Source organism: Artibeus jamaicensis, unplaced genomic scaffold, assembly GCF_021234435.1.
Source record: "Artibeus jamaicensis isolate MK-2021 breed Jamaican fruit bat unplaced genomic scaffold, CSHL_Jam_final scaffold_537, whole genome shotgun sequence".
NCBI classification, from domain to species: Eukaryota; Metazoa; Chordata; class Mammalia; order Chiroptera; family Phyllostomidae; genus Artibeus; species Artibeus jamaicensis.
The window spans coordinates 3,987,246-4,012,123 of record NW_026522047.1 but is presented as its reverse complement, the minus strand read 5'-3'; positions in this window follow the sequence as shown (position 1 = coordinate 4,012,123).

The following is a 24,878-nucleotide window of genomic DNA, read 5'->3' as shown; positions in this document are numbered from 1 at the left end:
TAACAAACACGTCTCCTGCATCTCGGTGGAAACCGCGGGGACCACTTCAAAACGCCCGGCCAGGGTGAGCGCGCAGCGACCGTGGGCCAGCCCGGCGTCCCGAGGAACCCGTGCGCCCCAGTGGTGGGGAGCACAGAGTGTTTCCCATTAAAGGGGAGCAGAGCTGCTGATGTGTTGAAAGGTTCATTGGAGGTTTTTAGGATGCTTTGAGCCAAGTTGATTTTTTGAAAGCGTGTCTAAAGACTTCCATTCCTCTAAAACTCTGATGAACCTTTTAAAAGCATAGCAATTACTCGACTAAAACATAAATCTCTCAGGATAAAACAACCGTTATTTCCTCCATCCAGCCAATCACCCATTCAGCCACACCTGACCTGCTAACTGCCAGGCCCAAGAGCCAGGTGCAAAGAGGTGAATAAATGTGGCTGAGCCGGGAAGCACCCCCCAACCCAACAGCAACACTGTGACAGAGTGGGAAGAGTTACAGCTGAAACCCAAAAAGCGTCCAATACTGTGATCTAAATTTCAGTTTCTTGGAAGTTACATTGTCGCAGTAACTGACATTTGTTGAGCACCTACTGTGTGTCAGACATGGGGACTGAGACTCTGACGGGTTGAGTCAAGTGTGTGACGTCACCCCATGGGCCATCCTAGTCTGGGCTGCGTGTGTTCAAGACACCCACCCCGAACAGACCCCGAAACCCACCGGAACTCGGAGCATGGCAGCTCAGAAGGAAACTTGGAACAGGTGCTGTAGGTGGCGAGGCCAGGGCAACGGGTGGCATGAGAAACACAGTGTCACCTTCACTGTGACGAGCCATCCTTCGGTGACGTGACTACTTATCCTTCCTGTTCTCTTCCAGTTCCCACAGGACTGTCCTCAATGTGACCACCAAGTCTAAGGGTCACGTGACTAACGGGTTTCGATGTGTCACCTTGAACAAGGCAGTCCTTGCCATCGGGCCCTGGCTGCGCAAGGGTTTGGAGCCAGGGGTTTGCTGGGTGGGGCGCTGGCCACCCGGGGTCGCCGAGCTGGGTCAGGACATTGTTCCCCTGGCACTCTGGCCCACCCCACCCGCGGCTCTCGGGCTCCACTGGAGGGCTGACTTCCCAGCCAGAGCCTAACTCCACGATGTGGACCTTCCCAAGGGGCCCCTGGTGCCCGGGTCCTTTGTCCCGCCCGCTGAGACATTCGCCCCACCCCCCTCCGGCCCGCCCTGCCTCCGCCCAGCCGCCGCCCCATCCGTCCTGCTGTCTCCCCTGCTAAACAGAGCTGAGGGAGGAGAGCACGGGACTCTGGTGGCTGTTTCGGGGGACGTGATGCTGAGCCAGCAGAGGGGACATGGCAACTCCCTCGGACAAGAGACGCAGCTGCCTGCGTCCTCTCGACAGCAGGGCCTGCGCTGCGGCCACGGGCACAGGTGCTGGAAAGCCACGCAGGAGAACCGGGGACCCCCGTGGGCACCTGCCTCCCTTCCCCTGACCTGGTGCTTCGAGGACACGGAGCACCGCTCCGCCACCCAAGCTCAGGAGCACTAGCTGTCCCCAGACCCCTCGGTGACATCACCAAGGCACACCCTGCAAAGCACACGCGGAAGAACACAGTGCGGAGCTGTAAGACGTCCGGGAAAGGTCAGCGCTCTCCCTGCCCAGGCCTGGATTCACCCCTGACCAGCAGGGCGTCGCCCCCACCCCCGTAGGAAACAAGAAATTCACGACTCCTGCAGCCCCGAAGACAGACGGCGCCCCCACACGGAAGAGGCCCCAAGGCCTTAAACCTGCGAGGGAGGCGCCCAGCGACGGGCCCCGCCCCCTGGAACCCGAAGAGTGAAATTAACAACTGGGTGACAAGGGTGAAACAGGCAACTGAGATTTCCACGGGGATTCTGTTTCTCTTTGCATTGCTAGTGCCTGTTACTCAGCGATTTATCTACTTAAAAAATTAAGTTAACAAAACTCTCCCCAATCCTGTGCTAATTTTTTTTTTCAAGAAAGAGACATGACAAATTTTCTTTCAAAAATCCAGAATGGCCTCCAAACAAAGGTCTCCCCGTGTTACTCCCTCCAACCCTGCAAATCGTGTTCCAGATGCTTTACGGCTCGGCACCTGCACATTCGAAGTGAGTGTTTGAAACTGTCTCTGAGGGTCATTTTACCAGGCCCTGCAGTGGCCTCTGTGCAGGGCTGATCTGACACTCAGCGTTCGCGCGAGACCCCTGAACGAGGCGGCGTGGGGGACGTCTCTGGCGTGACCGTGGATGGGGAGGGACTTGGCCGTGGGGTGGACTCGGGACTGGTCAGGGACCCGGGTGTCCCTCCGTCCCCTTCCCCTGGCAAACCCCATCTGGGGGCACTTCTTGCTTTGTACTTGGGCCAGATAAGAATTCCCCGGGCTTCTCGGCCGGCCCCAAACGTATCTGAGACGTGCGTGTCCTGCGATGAGACACATTCCCCGCTAGGGCGGGATTGCTCCTCCCACTTTTTGATGTTGGGTCGCCTGGATTGGACAAAAGGGGAAAACAAGGAGCTGACGGTCTGTTTCCTCTACGGGTCTCTTCTGTTCCTTTAGAAATTAGTCACGGCCTGGTGTGTGCGGCGCTGGACCCGGCCCGACCTAATTTAATTACCAGGACTTGTGTGGTTTCCAGATCAATGCCCTCATTCAGCCCCTCTGCCCCGCGGCCGTGCCCCTCCCTTTCCCAGGCCCCTGTGCTTCGGCCCTCGTGGCCCTGGCCCGCCTGGCTCACATGCAGCGGGTCTTCACGGCGGCTCTGCATTCACCAGCGTCCCCCAAAGCCACGCTTTCCCCTGCTTTGCCGTGTCTGCTTCGGGGCTGGGAACCAGGGGCCCTGGGGGGGACCCAGACTGGCCGTTCTTCAACTCGGTCACAGAGCTCCGTCACCCTGTGCACTCCTGGGGAGACCCGGATGTGCCAGGGGAAAGCGGGCTGAAAGGTGGTGGCAGGGACTTGGGGCTGAGAGACAGACCCCGTCCTGGAGAATCCCAGCCCACAGGGCAGGCCACTGGGCCCGGGGAAGGCTGGACACTCGCCCGGGGCCTTTTAATACAGAAAGTCTGTTTCTGTCCTTCCAGAGTCGCCGCACGCCTGGTCCAGGGGACGCTGGCACCACTTCCTGGTGCTTCCCTCCGGAGGGACAAAGGTGTGTGGGGAAGTCCAGGGGACAGAGATCACCACTCAGCCATCCTGCTTTGCGGCCTAATAAAACGGGCGCCCTCCCAGGGTGGGGAGCCATGAGGCGCCCAGGTTCACCGGGAGGGCAGCTCATCTCTGAACCCCCTGGGGTTCACTGGGTAGGTGCCACCCACACAGAGAAACGCCCAGTGGGAAGCGAGACCGCCTCCTGGACCGACGGACCTTGTTCCACGGCTGCGGGGCCCCTGGTCTGGCCCCGTGGCTGCCTCGGAAGGAGGTTCCCGCAGCCCAGGCCCTTGAAGACCGCCCTCAGTGACTGTGAATGCGACCTATTCTGCCACCTGCAATGCCATCGGAAATGGCACAAAAACCTGCTGTCCCACAAAACAGACCCTTCTGTTCCTAAAAAGTCAGAGAAAAGGAATTCTCGAATGCTGCATTCCTGCACAAATACCGCTTGCTTGGCCACAAGAAAAGACGGTTTTATCTTGCAAATGAAGTAAAAAAAAAAACTACGAAGACATCATTAAGAAAAAACAGTTCTGTGTGAACCACACAAAATACTGTGTCCCACACTGACAGAAGGGCCCTCTGTGAACGCCAGAAGCGGAGGCCTGAACATTCACAGGGAGACCAGTCCATGTCCTGGGGCTCACGGTGTCCCCACAGCCGGGGAAACCCTTCCCTGCCCCAGGGGCCTTGCGTAGTGACCACCCCTTGAAACTCGCCGTTAGCCAGAGAACACCGAGCGTGGTCGTAATAAAATGATGCCCACCGCCGAGGTGGCGGCTCATGCCCCATTGATTAGCACGCTCACCTATCACATCCCTCGGGGAGGCGAGTATCTACTCTGCAGCGTCTTAAGCAGTTATGGCTAATACTGAATATTTTTTCCCTCAACCGTGCATGGCCTGGCCCGCCTCCGTTCGCCAGCATTTCAGGTGTAGAGAACCTGGTTTCTGAGCCAATGAGTCAGACGTGCATCACAGGAGACACAGCTGAAACTTGGTAAGTGGAACAAGTGCCCAGGTGTGAGCTCTGAGTTGGCATTTCAATTTCAGCCCATATGGTGCACGAAATACCAAATGCCAGACTAGCTAGAAGAAAATAATAGATTTCTCCTGAATGTATACAAACATGAAAATAAAGCTTAGCAGTACTTAGCATTTGGCAACCAAGCCTAGGCCTGATAAATATTCCTATCTTCTTGGAGCAAAATTACACTTTGAATTAACTCACTTTTCTACATAATATGCAAGATTAAATAAATATTCCTGAACTCCTTAGATGTGGGGTCAAAAACAGAGCATTAACTTGATTTCTGCAGTAAGAAACCAATAACCAGTATAATATTGGGCGAAAACACCTAGAAAACAAAATGAGCCTGTCACAAAAGCCTTGAGTGAATCTAGCCTGTGTAAAAGGTGTTAAACATTTTAGAATGATTCGAAATCTATGCTGAAAAGTTTAGAACCACCCCCAGCTTCTAATGGCTGTCAGACGTTGCAGCTCAAACTGGGCCCGAATATTATGCCAAGCAGCCCGCCGGACAGTGATGAGTTGGGACACCGCACTCTCGTCTGGAAGACGGGTTTACTATCAAACATCAGACAGGTCCCTCCTGTGGACTCAGTGAGTGGATGGTACGTAACAGGGGTTCATCGAATGCCAGTCTCTCCTCCATCCACCCTTGATAGGCACAGAGGGGCACGTTCTCACTCATCAGGACGAGAGCATTTTTGAACTGGAGGTGTGAATACTGGATATCTGGAGCAGGGAACATGAACCATGTGCACCGGCGGGTTATTAGAACTCAGTAGCTGAGCTGGTTAATTATTAATACGGTGACTGCCTCTAGCCGTTTGCTAAGGGGCCTCTGGCACTTGTGTGCGCTGAGCTGGCTGTAGACTGATGAGGTTGGCTTAAAAGCAAAACACAATTTTACCTCCTCATGAATATGAATTACTTCCCACATGAGGGTTTTGATAAAGCTGCAGAATATCCATAGTAGGGCGAGCCCTGAGCACGCGAGGACTTGGGGATGTCAACGAAATCAATTAGATACGTTAGTGATGCCCAGGACAGCGCCCCTGCCTCTAGGACGTGGCAGAGGGACCAGATGTGACCTGTAGTCCAGTGCCCTGCAGGTCCTGGAGGATGATGCGGCCCAACTGTGTCTGGTGGTACCCAGCCACGCTCCAGGCCAGCTCCTCCCTGGCCCACCTAGTAGGGGCGCACAAGGGCCCCGTGAGGCCCAAGTTATTAACTCAGCTTGACAAACGAGAACACGGAGAGTGACAGCTGTCACGGGACTGACTGGCTGAGAGTCACACAGCTACTAACTGTCACAGACAGGCTTCCAGCCTAGAAAACGAGACTCAGGAGTGTTGTGGGTGGGGGAGCCGGGGTCCCAGGACATCGCCCCACCCACCTGCTGTTCGAATTTCTGGGCCGTTGCCCGTAAAAGCTCTTCGAAGTCACACCCGGGAACACACGCTCTGATGCCCTCGATCTATTGGACTTGGGAACTACTTTTTATTCCAAGCTTCCGAAGATTGATAACATCAGGGAAACTGAGGCGACTCAGTGGACATGAAATTTGCATCTGGAGCGGCTGCATCTCGCTGAGTCTCAGGCAGACCAACCTAATTCTGCCTCGGCGCTCCACGCCCCGCGGCACCATCTGTGCTCTGCCAGACGAGCTCATAGGCGGTCTGGGGAGGGCTTTCCTCCTCAAGTCAAAACTGAAATCGGCTTTTTCTCCTTCGGTGCCCCTGGAACCACGATGAAAGCGAATGGTGGCAACACCACCACTCTCCCGGGTGAAAGCCAGTGACCTCGTCACAAAATCTCACATGTGGCTCCGGTCCTGACCTCTGGGGCCCCCTCCATGACCTCCCACGTCAGAGAAATAACCCGAGTTGGGGCCTCTCGTGTGTCCCGTCTGATCCACGATCTTTCCTCCGTCTGTGCTGCCTGTCCGCTAACCCAGTGTAGCTGTATCTTTCCCCAATTGCCAATAACTGGGCCCCAGAATTTTTTCTAGCCCCTATACAACTGATTCTTTAGGTGAGGCGACTTTTTCAAAGTATAAATCTGACCTTATCACACCCCAAATTCTTCTCCTCCTCTACAGCCCAATTATACTCCAGATTTTCCTGTTCTCTTAGAATAATGAGCAAAATCCTGAATATGGGCCGCGGGGCGCCATTGCAACACCTGGTCTGGCTCCCTGTCCACCCGCTCTGGCCCCTCTTGCTTCTCGCCTGGTCCCTGAGGCCCGCTGCCCAGGCTGCCTTCCACCTCGGGGCTGCCGTGTGCCAGCCCTGAGGTGTGGGGTTCCCTGCTTGCTCCCCACTTCCCCTGGTTCGCCCCTGCTCAACCCTCTGAGCCCAGGGGAAGGATGATTTCCTTTACTGGCCCACATTAGGTCAAGTTCGCTGGTTCAGTGCTTTCCCAGGATTGACTTTTTATTTTCTTTGAACATGTTAAATCCCACATGTATTAGTTTGGTTAGTTCCAATAATACCAGCTCCCCCCTGAATTCAGTGAGGCCCGGGAACAAGGATCTCATCAGCTCGGTCTGCACAGGGACAGATTTCAGCTACAGCGGTCCCTCCTCAGAACTCAGCTGGGCCAGGGGACAGACCGCCTTGAGACTCACCTTAGTTAACTGGTGAAGCTGGTGTTGTTTAAAATGCCCGATGAACGAGCTATGGCTGCCCACGTACAAGTGCACATGTAAGTTTTTATAAAGCGTGGACTGCAAGCTCACAAAAGGCTCTCACCGAAGCAGAAAGCAATGCACTGGGTTCCAGATTGCTCCTTTCCTGTTCTACTCTTTTAAAGGTGGCCTGTGTCCTTTGATCTAGCGCTGACCCTGCACCCATCCACTCTCCTCTGCAGCGGTCCCGTGGGGCTGGAGGTCACGGGGGTGAAATCAGAAAGGACATCATGTGACTGAGACTCCCCCTCGCAACTTATCCCAGAACACGCAGGCGCTTGGGCACACGAACACATGGACCAACTTTCAAAGGGCCCTATTTGGCTCTCAAGTGTCACATCTGCACTGGGTGGAGTTTTCCCACACCAATGACAAGACAGAAGATGCCTCATGTCCTGGGTTCTGTCACAGGAGTCACAGTGTGTGACAGCCTCCGCCCACATCCCTCTCACCAACACCCCAGTATTTTCACACTTCATGAATGCATTTCCAATAAACTATTTCTTGATTCCTTTTTTGTTCCAGGTGGATTTTCTGAAAGGCTGTATCATCCATCAGCATGAAGTGATCAGATGAATACTACGGTCATTTAAAGTTCCCTCTGCGAACGTAAACACAGGGGGGAGGCGGCGGGGGGGGGGGCAGCTGAGAGCCACGGGTTCCTCTCCACCTGTTTCCTGGTTCTATGCTTTCTGTTTTCAGTAAAGGAAAATAAAACACAGTGTTCTTACATGAAAAGCAACAAATTCCTTGCAAAGCAAAGGAAAATTAGAATTTCTGGCAGTCTTTAAAAAGAGTATTAATTTATATAATTTATAGAACTACTACAACAGGTATCAATGAACCCCCCTTTTTAAAGGAGGGGTGTAGTGTAAAATATGGACTGAAATCCTCAGTTCTAGAGAGGAATTTTAAAAAGTTACTTTTTGAATATCATATGACTCGGAATAACTTTGTGGATTTCAAAACCAGTGAATAAAACTCCCCAGTCAGGTGCTTCTACCTCCACAAGCCTGCACACGTTCTGGGGACCAGGTGCCCTGAACCAATCATTTAATGTTAACATGCCTCAGCAATAATGCAGTAATAAATAGTCTAAAGAGAGGAAAAGACGTGGAAAAATTAATGTTGCATCCTTCTCCTTCCTCCCTTTCAGTTTCCCCAATCAAGTTAACATCTTCTGGATCAGTTTCCAAAGAAGACTCTTAAAAAGTGACCCGCCGATGTCTGCCTTCGGCTCTTTCTCTATCAAGGCATTATCTTCGATACAGCTCATCAGCCACATGAGAAATTCAGAGTAGTTTAGAATACCTCTGTGTTCTTCCAGCTCCAAGGCCAGACCGAGGTCTGAAGCCGCCTCACAGGAAGGCCAGGAGCCAGGAGCCAGGAGCCAAAGGCGGCTCCTTGGGGGCGGGACCATGGAAAACAGGTGCTAAGGACACACTCAGAGGCTTCCCACAGGGCTCCAAAACCAAACACCTGCAATGTCTCTTCTCCTTAAAAACTCCACTTACCGGTTTACATAAAGTGTAAACACAAATATGTAACATGTTTCTGGGCAGAAATACAAAAAGAAAACCATTTGGAGTTGTACTCACTTACTAGGCATGAAAACTTTCAGGACACACGACCATGGAGACTTCAACCCCGACCCTGAGAGTCCTGCCACGTCCCCTCACCTCAGAACCGTCTCACGAAAGGGAAATGGCTGCAGCCCTCACCTCGTGGAAGAGCTGAATAAACAACACGCGTCAGATCCTGACAAGCATGCGGTTCACACAGGGAGTGCTCGTTAAATGTCGGCTCCCATCACCAAGTTTATCATCGTCGCCCTCGCTGTCTAATGGACCGAGCACTACAGGGGCTGGGCGTTCAGTCCCTGACCTGGCAGCACCTGGCAGCAACAAGCCTGTGAAAAATGCCGATATTCCCTTCAAAACACACTGGACAAAACCAAGACCACACAGTTCTCATGTGATGAGACAGTGAAGATTTCAAATACAAGGCTACTTTCCATGTGTCCACTGCAGGCTACCATAGGAGTTAGGAGTTTGGGGGAAAATAAACAGATACACATAAAAAATGTAAAGGATGTAAAAACACCACCAACGACAACCTAGAAGGCGCAGACACGAATAACTGGAATGAGAGAGGGGGAGAGGATTATTAAAAAAATAAGGGGCTTCCGGTCAAGATGGCAGCAGAGGCGCTCAGATCCTCCCACAACCACACGAAAATCACAGCTAAACTGCAGAACCACCATCATTTGGAGCCGCCTAGAATCCAGCAGAGTGGAAGTCTTACAATGAAGGGCATAATAAAGAAGCTACATTGAGACTGGCAGGGGCAGAGACGCGGAATAGGCTGGTCCCACCCCCACCCGTGCCAGCTGCAAACAGGCAGGACACCTCCCCTGCAGAGGAGCGAGGGGTCCAGCCCCACACCGGCCCCTGGCCCAGGGTTCCAGTGCCAGGAAGAGAAGCCCCCATAACTTCTGGCTGAAAAGCCAGCAGGGACTGTGGCTGAGATGGAGGCTACCTAAGTCCCAGGCAGTTCCTCCCCAAGGGCCCTGGAGACTCATTCACTTACCCACTCTGAGCTCCTGAGCTGGGACAGCAGCTCCAAAGGCACGAGGGCCAGGCACGCAGGAAGTGAGTTGTCTGGCTTCCGGGAGAAGCTGGAGGAGCAACTTTCTCACTGGTAGAAACCACTCTTCGTCTACTGAGCCCGCCCCTTGCAAACACAGGTGGGAGCCATATCTGAATCTCCATCAGCCTGGCCCCAGCTGTTAGCTCCGCCCTAATCATTCCCTGAGACCCCGCCCCACCCAGCCTGGGAGCCCAGCCGAGCCCTTTCCAGTGGCTCCCCATACAACGGCCTGTCTTGGCTCATGTTGTGGACTTTCCCTAATTTCTCTCGAACAAGCAGCATCTGACCTCCACATACCACATGCTTCTTGCTAAGTGGCCCCGGGCCCCGCACCAGCAGCAGCTGGCTCCAGTTAGCAGATTGGCCCCTTCCTGGGAAACTCCAAGCCCAGTACCTCTACCGGTCTTCTGCCGATGGCTTTGTAGCTCATGCCAGGAGGCCCGGGGCAGAACACAGGTAGTGGATGACCTTGACCTACACCCCTCAGGAGGCCCCCGAGCCAGTGCCCCAGATGGACAGCTGCAGAACACCACAAAGCACCGTCCCACCAACCTCCACAAGCAACACACTCCAAGGGCAGGCTCAGCAGGTGCCTAACCCTATGGAAGTGAAGTCCGCCCCACGGAAGCTGCACAGCAGCTCCTCCATGGTTGCGGGCAGTCCTCACAGTCCATCAGCCTTGGGGGGGCGGGTCAATCACTCCCGTTGACATGCGAACAGCAATCAGGGCTCAGCTACAATGGGAGGGTACACACAGCTCACACGGCCGGGTGCTGGAGCTCCCTGGACAGGTGGCTGGGGAGGCTGCATCACTGGACTCACAGCACCTGCCACATAAGGCCACCCTGCCAAGACTGGGAGACACAGCCACTCTATGTAATGCACAGAAAAGAACCACAGGGAGGCTGCCAAGATGAGGAGGCAAAGAAACATGCCCGAGATGAAAAAAACAAAATGAAACTCCAGGAAAAAAAACTAAACAAAATGGATGGAATCACCAGACTGGGTCACTTTCCTCCAGACGCTGCCCACTGCCACCCCTCCTCCCTGACTAAGCCTCCGGAAAACGTCGTGTCTCTGGGATGGTACCTACCACTGTGCCTAGAGCCCCGGGGTGTGTAAGGAGAGACAGCCCACGGCGTGGCCCCCAACTTGATCTCCAGCCTGGACTTCTGCTCCGACTTCCATAGTCACCGAACCAGACTGCGCGACTCTGCCCTCGATGGGCGGGCCCAAAATTAGCCTCCCGCGTTTCCACCACACCTGGGCTTCCTTTTAATTCAGCCCGTTAAATACTAGTACCTTCATATTTTTACTTTTTAACGTTCTAGGTGAATGTTCTCTACCCTCTGGCTGTCCTGTCTTTAGGTTTATTTACACATTTGCCCTACAGAATGACTTGATACTTTCAGCGTCGGAAACCCCAGAAGCTCTCTCTCTCTGGTACCTGCGCTTCTGCCGAGCCTCGCTGCTCCGGGCGAGCCGGGCACACGGCACACGGAGCCCGCCCACTGCTCGGTTTCAAAGCTGCACGTGAAGGCGGAGCAGTTGGGTACCATGGAGCACTGGCCGATCTTGTCTCTTTGGCACTTTCTGCTCTTTAATCTTTAGGAAATGAGGGAGCCTCGTGCCTCCGTCTGTCTGTCCATTACAGCGTTTGCAATGTGCAGACGAACGATGTGTTCCTCAGCTACTTGGTGAACAGGTTTCTTAACATTGGGTCTATTGTGGCTTCACTGGGCCAGGTTTTAAGAAGTAGCTATAAAACCTTTCTTTGAAATAGAAGTCTGCCGAAAACACATTGGTGGAAGCAACAAAGTATTTTCAGCTTGACATTTCTGCTCTGCTCATTCTGTGTAGCTCGAGTCAGAATCGGGGGGGGGGGGGGGGGAACATGGGTTTACAGCAGTTTGAGAAGAATGACGAACAGTGCAACGATTAATAGACAACAGCACAAGGATGACGGGTGTGGACTCCGCAAACCGCTTTGCCTCGCCCTGTGCGTGCTCGCGCACGAGTAGTTGCAAAGGGAGGGTTGGATCGGTGGCTGGAAGGTCCAGCAGAGACCAGGTTGCAGACCGGAGTGGGACACTCAGGCGCTCTATGCGTATATTCTGTGACCCTGAAAGTCCATTCATGTGTCACGCCATGCAAATGTGTTTCAGGAAACACGTCCAAGGAAGTTCACAGCGGAGTTGTTCTCGGGGTCGGCCTGGAACAGAACGGGAGGGTGACGGTGAAGCCATTCGCTTGGCCACCGACATAGACAACACAGCGCCAGGGCCAGTGCGCCTCCCATCACAACACACGCCGAGCCGGGGAAACAGCGGCACGTGCATGCGTTGTGGTTCTGCTTAAAGCCTCGGTACACCGACACCCTGTTATTGGGCCGACGAGCGCCTGCGGCGCAGCCGGGGAGAAAAGCAAGGAAACGGTGACCGCAGGGGCAGGTGGCCTCCCTGGGCGGAGGTTCCGCGGCTCCTTGGCTGAGACCCGGACTGCGTGGGGGCGCGCGCTATACTCACTCCCTAATCACACATTTCACGATGAAGTAAGGACTTTTAGGAGCTGGCGCGCTGTTTCTCAGCCAGTCCCTGATCCTCGGGTGACAGCTGTGATGGGGGGGCGGGGAAGCAGCCTTTGGGTCCCCTGCACACTGAGCCGCAGGCCACTCCTCCCCTAGTCTCCCTCTGCAGGAACAGAGGGGACTCTGTCCAGCACTGGGGTGGAATCTGCCGCACTGTCCCTGCCTGCAGCCAGGTTGCCCTCGGAAGCAGTTACACAGCACAAGACCACCGGCCTGTGCAGGGCCCTAACCCTAACCCTTAACCCTAACCCTAACCCTAACCCTAACCCTAACCTTGTCAGCGCTCCCTGCAAAAAGCGGAGCTGCCCAACTCGAGCCGGGTGTGGTAAGGGGGTCACAACACACAGGAGAAAACAGGGGACCTTTAAAATAATTAGTTAAAACACATGTTGGCTCTATGTGAAAACTAAAGAAGCAGATCAGGAGAGTGAAGGCGGACAATTTTACATGGATTTAGGCTACGATATTTAGTTTTATCTTCCATTTGAGCCAAAGAAAGAAAAGAACAATGAAAAACAGGCTGAGCACCACCTTGCCGAAGTGGGGGGCATTTTTACTCTTACTCCCCGTACAGGACGCACAGCGGAACACAGGTAACGGCGCCGGAAAACTGTTGTCTACCCCCCAGCAAGGAAGAGAAACAGGAATGTTAGTAACTATGTTTTTAGAAAAACAACTCAGTAAAGCAGAACCAAAATTACGTATTTATGATCTTGAAAGTTAACAGTGAAAATGTCAAGCAGAAAATACATGTGAGAGAATACAAATAACATTAAATATTCTATATCAACTGTTATTTAACTCCTAAATAATGCTGTAATCAAATTTGAAAATAAGCATTATAATTGCCTCAGTAACTCAAGATTTAAAATGAGCAATCTCCGGAGAGCGTGCTTGTTTATGTAAAATATTGAATCATTTTTAATTTTTTTTTGGCTTTTTAAAATAAAATTATAACTAAGCATCTTGAAGACATTTTCCTAAATGGAAAATTACAAGATTTAAAACAAGCTGCTGCTTCTTACATCGCGCCAGTAATTTCTTCCCCAGTTTTCTTTGTCCATCGATCAAATTTGCATCCCTTTTCCTCCTCTCCCAACTTCAAAGTGCCGAGTCTGTGGTGTGTCTGTGCATTGTCATGAAGATAGAGAATTTTTTCTGATTTGCAGGAACGTAAACACGTTCACCGCAGTGTGAGCCGCAGTGTGAGCCTCGGTGTGGCCCTGCTCCTGCCGGCGGGGCGGAGCTGCCGGGAGGGGAATGCGCCCCAGGACAGATCCCGCTTCGGGAAGTCTCAATCTTCCGGAGGGGACAGCGCCCCTGTCCGAGGAGACGGCCTTTCCTGATTCATGAGCTCGTCCTTCTGGGTCTGTCCGTGTGGGAAAACATTACCGAGGCTCGTTTGTCTTTTCCTGCCAGTGTCCTCAAGTCATGACATTGCGGGACGTTCTGCAAACGTATTTTTTAAAGCTGACAAGCCTTTCCCTGTGGAGCATTTAAATAATAAAACCCACTTTTAATTAGGATCTGGGTGGAGTGATAAGAAGAAAGTGGGCCCGGAGTGGACCGAGTTCATGTTTGCCAGGGTGCCCTGTCCATTCCAGTCCATAGCTCGGGCCCATGGAGGATGTTTTTCTTCCAGAACATCCTGCTCTCTCTTTCTTTGCAGAGCTAAGCAGCCCTTTGTTAGGGATGTGAGAGTTGCATTTCATTGTTCCCAATACTATTTACCCTAACTTTTCCTTCTCAGCTCTCAAAATTATTGTTGCTCTCGGCCTATTGGGATAATCGAGAAAAGAGAAGAGTCGGATTTTTTTTTACCACTGTAGTGTTTGAAGGGATGTCTACTACACGCGTAGTTAAATATTTAGAGTACTTCTGGTGGGAGAAATAAAACAGATTTCATAACCCACCTTCTCCATTTATGGAGCAGGAACCCAGCCCAGAGCAGCTCCTGCCTGTTGGGGACAGAAGTTGCTGGGTCTCCTGGACTCCCGCCTCAACACATCGTCCTGGGAGCAGTCCCCTAAGGCCAGGTGACAATTCTGTTCCAAAATAAGTATAAAGCAAAGGCAAACTAACAAATAATTTAGACTAAAGTAATTCCAAAAAATCATAGTCAAATATTAGCCGTATTATCTATAAAACAGTGTCATGAGCAAAATTACTCAGGTGATTGTTCCTTCTTTGCAAGTGAGGTTTCTTTGCCCTACTGAGGTTCCTGGTCTCCTCTCATGCTCTCCACGAGCAAGGATCCTGGGTCCCAAGCCTGGGCATCAAGGAGCCCCCTGCAGGAGCCTGCCCAGACCCCACGCCCTCCCTGCACCCCACGCTTTATGGACTTGCCCTGCGCAGCCGCTGGTGACACCCGGGTGGATGCAAGTCCCTCTGTCCCCAATGCAAGTCCCTTGGGAGGGAATGCATCGCCCCTTTCCAAAGCTCTGGTCACTCAGTTAGTGTTGGCCGAGCGACTCAGCATGGGAACGCTTGCTTTGGGGCCATTTTCCAAAGTATTCTTAAACTTCTTACACATAGGTTTTGTTTTTCCCCTTGCGTTTGTTTTTTCCAAAAGATTCTCACTGTGAGTGAACAAATCCACCTATCTAGATTTTACAACTATAAATGTATTTTCCCCGACCCCCTCCCCTGAATAGAACCATGATTTCAACCTCCAAAGAGGGTAATTATAAGGCAGACGCTTAGTAATTACACCTTAACGCGCATGGCATTTCGAATGCAGATATATTTAGGGTCACCACCCGATTTATCATGCTATCATGCTGTCAAATTACTTCCAGTATGTTTCAAAGCCTAATAAAGTGTATTGATTAACATTCTGGTGGTTTAAAAGAATGAATGTAGTCCTCGAAATTGTAACGAACTACCGGAGAATAACCAAGGTCCGCAGCAGAAATATCTAGACTCTATATTGACGATATCAGTCAGAGTGTACATAAAATAGGAGTTAAGGATGATAAAAAAAAACAACAACAAATACCAGCCAGTAAATATTATATTCAGGGTTTCACGACATAACAGGAAAATAAAGAATAGAGAAAAGTACAAAATAGTCATAATACCAGAAGACGAGAAATTAAAATTGAACTAACAAGCAAAACAGGGACAGACTCACAGAGAGAGAGCAGGCTGACGCTCCGGGTGGGGGAGGGGCAGTGGGAGGCAGAGGCTCCGGCCCAAGGGAAAAGGCCTCATGGACCCGACATCAGTGTGGTGACTGCTGGGGGGACGGGGGGGGCCTGAGGGGGCCAAATGGTAATGACAACACGCAATTAAAAAAAACCTGGGGTGAAGAGAACTGTAAATAATAACAGTAGGAAGAAGAGGAAGAAGAAATGTGCCTAGATATTTTATTTTTCCAACAAATGTAAAACGAAAGAATATAATGTCAGGAGGAATTATTGAGTTAGACAAAAGTTACCAGTAAGACTATGAGAATGAGGTTGTTTGATGTTTATTCATTTCTATACCTTTCAAAGTATCAGATGAGCATTTATTATTTTATCACTCTACGAAAATAAAAGAAGTAACTGGACAGATTATTCGGTCCTCGTAGTCCTTAAGCACCAAAGTGTTTACTGAGAGAGGGTCTGAAACGCTCATCCCAGGAGATTATGAGAACCAGGACAGAGACAGATTAGCTGGGACGAAGGCTCGTAAATCTGACTTAGGGGCCGACCTCCACGCCTGCCTGCCGCTCCGTAAGGCCCCTGGCCAGGCCCGAGTGCTCCGTTCAACAGAAATAGATTTGTGTTCGGGGAACTGGTAAAAGTCTGTAACTCGTGCCTCACTACATGACCAAATACATCTTCTTTCTCCTGTTTACTGAGGCGTCCCTAAATAACCGCTTCCCTTTTCTCCCGTGCAGTAAATGTAACTTTTGAGAAAATCCAGAAAAAAAGTCATGATAAAACCACAGCAATCGATTATTTAATGCAAACCTCTACGAGGTCCAGGTGTGACCAGAGGAAGGACAAACGGTCCCAGGCGTGCATTACCCAGGATTCACGACCCGCGGCACGTGAGACACAGTGTCACGCACTGAAGACCCAAAGGTCCCCGACAACCCCAAACTACTGCCCCACAGCGACAGAGAAAGAACGGAAAATAAAGCTCCAGCCTGAATATCTTGAAATCGCTGCTATTTGACGTTGGGACTTAAGTAAAAGTTGATTTCCCGTGGTTCAGTACATAGCATGGTTATTGTAAAAAATCACAAAAATGCATTACCGTTATACAGTATTATATTTCACAAAATAAAACTATTCAGATGTGCAATGGGAAATTTCTGTTTGACTTCTTTGAGCTTTTTCGATTTGGAGATTTTGTTTTGTCTTTTCTGTAAGTGTTAAGCAAAACTTGCTTTTTGATAAATCCTTTTAAAGGCAGCAATAAAGAGTATAGAAATGACTTTATGATGTATAGAGCTAGATATTAAAAATCGTATCAAAAAACTTTAAAACCAGGCCAAACATGATTTTCACTGACAGGCAACTTACACGTCAGATGACATAGTTTAAGTTTGAAAATCCAGTGAGCCCGGGGCAGGGTCGCTTTTCCAGGTGTTTTCAGGTCTGTGACGTGACCAGTGCAGACTCATTGACCAGAACGTACTGACACGCACCTGCGTCCGCGTGAGTCACTCGTGGGTCTCGCTGCATTTCTTTATCTCCCATGCGTGTAGTGAAGTTTCTGGCTTTGGTTGATAAAATCCCCCAAACCAGAGCACCAGAGGTGTTCCTCTTGAGATGAACAGAAACAATCCTACAATTATAAGGTAAGAAACAAATTTTAAGAAATGTGTTAGAGCCCTGGCTGGCATAGCTCAGTGGATTGAGCACAGGCCTGCAAACCAGACGATCGCGGTTCAATTCCCAGTCAGGGCACATGCCTGGGTTGCAGGCCAGTTCCCAGCAGGGGAGGCACAAGAGGCAACCATACATTGATGTTTCTCTCCCTCTCTCTCCTTTCCGGCCTCTAGAAATAAATAAATGAAATCTTTAAAAAAAGACATGTCTTAGAAAAGGTCTTAAATTTTTTACGCTTACAGAAGAAACTATAAATGAAAATTCTGGCAAAGCGATATGAAGACATCATTAGTTCAGTGAATATTTAATGCACTTTAAATACAAGAATGCAACACCCCCATGTGGAAACAATATTCATAATGTTATTTTACCTGCTGTTCATAAGGAAGGACATGCGATCCTCCACGTTGTAAAACTCTAAGAGCCTTCAGCCAGAGTGGGAGGTTCCGGGCCGTTGGGCAGGGGTGCGAACCCACCTGGGGGGGGGTGCTTTGTCTAGGGACCCTCACAGCGGAGTCTGACTTCAATTACACTTGATCAGGTTCCTGTCTCAACTGGTCTTTGTGCCGAAAGAGACCATCTCGGAACATTTGGGCAAGATTTATGCACCAGCTCGGTCCCGCCAGCAATTCCCAAACTAAGTCAGGAGGCAGTGTGTCAATGTTTCAATGTGCAAACACGGGGGGGTGGATGGAACAGGAAATAGAAGTGGGGAGAGGGGACCCCGAACACCCTACTTCTGTACCGCACTCGCTCAGGACAAAGTGTGGCACTCCTCCCTCCATCCCCTTGATTTCCAACCTCTGGTGCTTTATTTTTTTCACATGTGCAAAAGCAAAACCTCTCCTGCCTCTTCTGAGTCCTTATTTGGATTCCATGCCTTCTTTTATGCTGTATTTATATGTCCAAATCCATCCCCTATAGAAATTCTTGAAATGGTGTCTTCCACCAGTTACAACAGGACAGGAGATGCTGCCCAGTCCTCGTTACTAAGCCAGAAATACGCGGAGCACCTTAGCGAACACACCTCAAACACACATGGGGGGCCGTGGAGGGGAGCGTGGAGGAGGGTCACCATTCATACAGAAAAGCCATGTCACAACTAAAGGCATTTTTTTTCCTAAAGTAAGCTTTTCCTAAAATGTGTGATTAATTTTTCTTAGGTACGCTCCTCCTCTGTTTTATTTTCTGCGTGAACTATTTAGCGCAGGGAGAGAGTCACAGCAACCCTCAGTAAGTGCAGAAGAAGCTCCAGGGTTGACATCGCCGCATCTCCGACCTCAGCGCGTAAGGGAAGCAAGGGCGTGAGAACAAAGGCTACCACTCAGTTTCCTCTGCACTCAAATGAACAGTCGGAGAAAAAATGTTGCTCTAGATTAAAAATGACATCGCACGTGTTCTACAAAATAACGTCCCCAACGTCATTCCATTTACATGTTTTAAATTTAGTCCTTCACTTTAAAAACTATAACGGATCATTGTAAAGAGTTTTTTTTCTCTTTTCAGAAAAGTGAAGTATTGTTGGTTACATCATGTGCTTGGATGGTTGGAGGGATTAACGGGCTCTGTGACTTTCTGCAATGACATTCTTCCCATTTTTGGGGCAGATCGCTCTATTGTAAGTAACACTTTCACTCAAAGAGAAAAGTCAGTGTTAAAGGGGCCAGCAAGCATCTAGCAAATGATCACTCCGTCAGCGCACACCTGGCTGATGTACAGCGCACACCTGGCTGATGTACAGTGCACACCTGGGCTTCTGCCTCTGGGGCTGCCTGCAGGTGGACCTCCCTCTCTCTCTCTCTTTCCTCCACACCCCCCCACCACACACACACACACACACACACACACACGACTCCTATTGCGTGAACTTAGAGAGAGTTACCATTTCCAAATCACTTTAATTACGTCTTTAACCCCTGACAAAGCATCAAGTTCATGGTACGCCTTGGCTGACCGTGCCCAACTGAAAACAGGCAGTGCAACCGCGGCTGTGGGGACAGGGGCTCCTGTAGGCACTGCCGACATCACCATGACCGTTTAATACTGTTCATTACAGGGACAAGCAGCGCATCCTTCTGGTTGAATGTTTCCACCTTTTCCTGGAGTGAATTACTTCTTTTTCCACTTCCTTAACTGTGCACCTGTTCTAGTGTCTCTCACCAATGTATGGATTCCTCTATCATGTTTGTCAAACGCCCACCAGCGGAATGACCAGAACACTCATGTACATCAATGGCCTATTGTACCGCCTGGCGTGTCTCCCGTCTCCCGGGTAGACCCGCCACTCCAGTTTGGCCGGAACACACAGGAGCCCAAGGCTTCATGGTCGCCCTGGAACCACCCACCACCATCACTCCTGGCCTCAGCTCCATCAGCTCCAAATCTCCTGCTCGCCTGATCTCAGGGTGCCTGCCACCTGGCGAGGTGCCCCTTTGCCAGAGCCCACCCTTGCTCAGCACAACACGAAGGAAGCTGAGTGCTTCCCTGCCAGTGTCTCGGCCTCGGGAGCCCCCCTGCTGACCAGCCCGCCAGGCTGACTCAGGGGTCACGGTCTCTCCTTGACTTGTTACCTTTGAGCGGGACAGCACCGGTCATGGCTGTCATCAATTTTTAATTGTGCAGCTACTTCATTACAACTGGGGGGAGAGAGAAATGTTACCTCCACTTGGTCACTGACTCGGGCCGCAGCCCAGCTTGGTCCTTATCACAAGACAGTTTGTAGCATCTATTTATTTCCTGAATGAATAAATGAGTAACTGCATTGCAGCTCTGGGCGCTGAGAAAAGATGGGATTCAGGCCCACGCGGAGCGGGGAGGTGGTCCTGCCGAGCCTCAGGCCGTATCGGCTTCCAGGGCAAGTCCGCAGCCTGCTCCCACGCGGCGGGGGACTCGGCCTACGTGCACCACGATGGGCATTTGTCCCCGACGCGCCCTGTCAATCTGATTCAAAGCAGGCACAGGTTTTAAACCTCCAGTCCTGAAGCCGTTCCTCCGTGGGAGCCAGCAAACCGGCCCCGCTCCCGCTGACCGGCGCCGTTCCACTGCCAAACGCCATCTCATTTTCGGTCTTGTGAGGAAGGGCCCCTCATGTTCTTCTTTTTTTTTAGATTTTATTTATCTTTAGAGGGGAAGGAGAGAGGGAGAGAAACATTAATGTATAGTTGCCTCTAGTGCTTCCCCTGCCGGGACCTGGCCTGCAACCCAGGCATGTGCCCTGACTGGGAATTGAACCGTGATCCTCTGGTTCACAGGCCTGCACTCAATCCACTGAGCCACACCAGCCAGGGCTCTGTTCTCAATTTCTGAGAGTCCAGAAAATGGACCTGAAGCGGCCGTGTCAGGCACTTCAGAATGTGACCTTGTTCTCGTCTTTAATAAACAACCTGCTATCATTGCGCCCCCTAACTGGAAACCAAGGTCAAGTTTGCTCTGTGTGCCGTAGAAACAGACCCACCCCAGGCTGTCTGCTATGTCCCACAGAGTCCATCAGGTTCTGTGCAAGGCACCGGTGACAAGAGTCATTCCGGAGTCGGACTACGCCAGCAGTGAACAGGAGTCGTCCCAGGCCGACCTTGCCGGGGCGAGACCAGAGAGCGTGTCACTGTGGCGCTGAGTTACTGACGGGCGCCCACCGCCAGCCTTGCAAGGAAAATGAGCGCAGGGCCTGTCTGCCCTTGCTCGGAGCCCCCCCCATCTCCTCTGTCAGCGATGGCCCCGAGGGGAGTGGGGGGCTCTGAGGGGAAGTTATTGGATGCTCTGGAGGCCATAATTTAGTGGGAAATGGCTTTTGAAAATATTTTTATATACCTCTAAACATGCAGACAGGCAGAGTCCTCAGGCTGCGGGTTCTTCCCGAGGAAGGCGACTCCCCACAGCCACAGTGCCGACACTGTGGGCCGGGGTTTACTGCCGCGTGGCACGGACGTTTGAAATGGAGCCAGAAGGGAGGGAGGAAGAGTGGGCGGCTTTGATGCGGAAAGTTGTACAAAGGACCCTGTCTTCCCGATTTGTTTCTGGTCTGCTGTGTTCTAAGGAAGGTGTGAGGTGAACAGAGAAGTGAAACCGAAGGACGTAGCTGTGTTCAGCTACTTGCGCAGTTTTTAGTTGCTAAAATTAACTTGTCAAATTAACGGAGACATGTCTGCGGTGACTACCTCCAGAACCCCCCGAATGACAAGGCGGTCTTTGGAGACCTGGACTTGGACCTGTCCATGGGCACCTGGTCTCAAGTACAAGTCCGAGGTTCGGACTCCGCCTGCTTCACCAGAACGTGCGCGTTTGTCCTTTTGTGAGACCGAATCGCTGTGTCCAGGACAGGACACATGCCTAATGAATGGACAGTAAGATCGCGTGGGGATGATGGCCAACACTGGGGCTTTGCGTGTTAATCATGAAAACCATGTCCTTGGCATGCTTGCCCGTGACCAAAGGACAAGGTCACGGTCAGATGAGAAGGAAGCACACGGTTTGAAGGCTCGTGTTTGTGCCCTGGCGTGTTTGTGTAACGCTCACAGCCTGCTTTGAACGCCCACCTGTGAAATGATAAAGATCGCTGGCACGGATGTTTGTGCGGCCTTGCAATTTTGCAGAACGTGCGACTTTGACCATCGTAAGGGGAAAATAAACTGCGTTTGATGTGTGAGGTTTATGCTGTGGTGAAATAGGAACGTGGTTCCTGAGTTCAGCTGGGACTCTGCGGCCACTCCATCACGTCCCCCGGCCGTCTGACATCTTGCAGGAGAGGCAGAGTGGAGACGAAAGAAATCACTCCAAGGAAAACTCCAAGGTGAGTAACAGATGCTGCCAGCGCCCAAGGAAGGTGGCGTGTGACTTCCCCGCAGCTGCCCCGCTAGAGCCCGGCCTTTCCAGGAGCTCAGCATCCGACTGAGTAATTTGGCTGTGGCTTCGCCCCTGCAGTGATATCTTACCCAAAAGCAGCGCATTGTGAGAAAACTAATTAACTTTGACTTCACTGCTTCTATCCCCAGAAGACTCAACTCTCTTGTTGTTTGGAGAGAATAATTAAAGAAAAATAAAATTTCCCCACGGAGAAGAACTTTGGGTTCTATTACTGAGAAATGTAGAGATGAACTAAGTGGTTACCTTGGAAAGAAATGAACTGCAAACTCTTTCCATCTGTTGGCAGAGGGAGACAGGTGGGTGACCTCATCCTTGGTGCCACAGACGGTTCGCTCTCTGTCCTGGGTCTGTGGCGTGGAGGGTGGACAGCCCAGCTGTCCACAGCCCGGGCCGGGGGCCTGGCCACACCCACCTTCACCCTAGGGCAGGCAAGTCAGGCGTGGGGCCCAGAGTCACACACGGGAGTGGGCCGTGTCCATCACCAGGTGACACAGTGACCACTGTCCCCAAACGATCAGTCACGAGGGCCCACAGACTGTCTCTTTGCGAGCGAGAGGCGCAGCGGGCAAGCCGTCGTGGTGGCCGGCGTCTTGCTAATTGGACAGAGCACTCAGATACTGGGTGGGAGATAAACAATCTCTCTGAACCAGAAGCAGTTTTGCAAAATTACAGTCAGCTTTGGAGAAACCTTTGAGGAGCTCTAATCTCCTGCCACCAAGTCCCAGGCGGTGCAGGACTTGCTGTCACTCACTGTCTGTGTAAAGCAGGAATGAGGTTTCGGAGCTGGTGTCTCTGACTCACTCTTGGGGTTGTGAGTAAGGTTTACACACACCGAGCTCGCCACCCACACGGATGACCGACCAAGGGAACACAGGAACCAAGGGGATTTCTGAAGGATGGAAAAGTTACCCTGCACTTTCATGAAACACCCCAAACCCCTTTCCTTCACTGCTCAGCATCGTTATTTGAGAGTAGCAGTGGCTTGCAATGACCAGCCCGCGCGGACAATGGCAGCAGGTGAGTGGTTTTCACGTGCACAGACTTTCCGGAGATCAGATCGAGAGGTAAGACGCAGGGTGGGGGATGTGCTTGGCAGGGCCCAGTCTCCCACTTCTGGCCGAACCGGCGAGAGCGCGGGTCCCACCGGGGCTGCTCCCCGCGCTGCACTGCACTGTGGGGAAGGCCGGCGCTGCAGTCCTGCCAGACCACGCAGCTCCTCCTCCTGGCCTCCACGCGGGACAGGCTTGCGACCTTCAGAGAACAGGACGAAAACGCCGTATATCTCTGCCATTTCATGCCCGGGAGGCACGTGTCCCGTGTTCTGCTCTTGGTTTTGGCAGCACTTCATCATTCGAGGCGCTGCTCCCGGGGCCGCGTTCTCTGGCTCTTGCTCGTGGAACCAGGAGCCAATTAATCAAAGTGGAAGATGAAACAGAAGTCGTTGGTGGCCGCTGATGCCGCACCCGGAGGCTCGGGAGGGGCCGGGGACGCCCCGATCTGTCCTTCCTCCTTGGACTTCAACCGAAGTTCCCAGAAATTCAGGAAATGGCCCCAAGGGACTTTTCCTCGGACTCCGGGGTGGCCTTCATCGCACCATCTGCCCGGACTGCCTGCCCCAAGCAGACCGGGGACAGGTGCCACATGCTGCTGACAGTGCCAGGCCCCGGCTGAGAGGTGGCAGTGCTGTCCCCCATCACACGTGGGACACGGCACCGTCCACCGCTGCGCCCTCAGGACAAAGCCGTGGAAACGGTGCTCATTGTGGGGAGGGTAACAGAGTCCATTTAGCGTCTAAGTGCAAAGCTGACTTTGGATACACATACAGGACCAATAGTTTTAAGAAAGTCTTTGAATGTTGCAAGGTCAGATGCTGAAGAAATCGAGGCACAAGCTTCACGCCAAAAAGAACCTATTTGTAAGGAAGCTGTGTGGGACGGCTCCCTGGGTGCCAGTGCTGGGGACAGACACGCTGAGTTCGTCACAATCCCAGGGTCCTGGGGCAACAAACTCAACATTTCACAAGCCCCCCCAAAGCGGGTAGAATTTAGATGAGAAAGAGCTGGTGAACTTGAAGGGGCCTCAGATGACAGGTAACGGGGTTGTAGAGAAGAACATCGCCATCGCCACAATGGCTTAGGAAACTGGACGTCCAGCACGTCATCGGACGGTGGGCCAGGCACGACCCACAGGGCCCTGCCTCTTGCTGGGGACCCTCGAGAGCTGGGATACAGCTGGGAATGGACCACTCAAGGCTGAGTGTCAGTGCCCACAGGAAGGGTGGCACCTGGAGACGTCAGTGACAGCACACATTGACCCTGGACTTGCAGTTTCTGCACTCGTCTGTCTGAGGCTCCGGATCTCCCACTCACGTCCGGTGTGAAAGATGAACCTGCGTAGTTGAACGGCCGTCTAACTAGACACAGGAAACAGTCCCGTGGGTTCAAGATGATGCAGGTGAAGGGACTGGAGACCTGCTACGTCCAGTCCGGCAGGGCGGTGCCCCCGGTGGGTGCCGGACACACCCGAATCTGCTCATCCGAGCAGGGTTTGCCGGGAGACGCACCAGCGGACCAGGCTGGCCCTTGGCTGCCTATTCAGTGACATTTGAAAATCAGAGACAATTCCAATTTCAATGTCTTAAAGGAAAATTCCATGGGATGGAGTCACACCTACTGGACTGATATGAAGTCGCTTTTGCACGTGACAGAAACAGGAGCAAAGTGGAGTAAACTGACTGTGTGACTGGAACGGCCCAAGCTGCCTGCCGTCCTTCCTTCACAGAGTGAGTTGGACGACCCGGATATAGTGCGAACTTCCAGGCTGAACAGAACAGAGCCCAGTGCGCACCCCACTCCGCCCCCATGTCCGCTGGGCCCCGTGGCTGTGCAGTGAACCAGCTCCCTCCGGGCGGTCACTGTGGGAAGTCCGGGTGCACTGTGATGGCACAGCTGGCTCCGTCTCGGGCGGGGACAGCCCAGCCCCTCGCCTGTGAACCCGCAGAGTTTGCGACTGTCACTCCAGTTGCTGCCAGGACTCACTGCTACAGCCTCAACATTATTGTCTTTGTTTTTAAGCTCA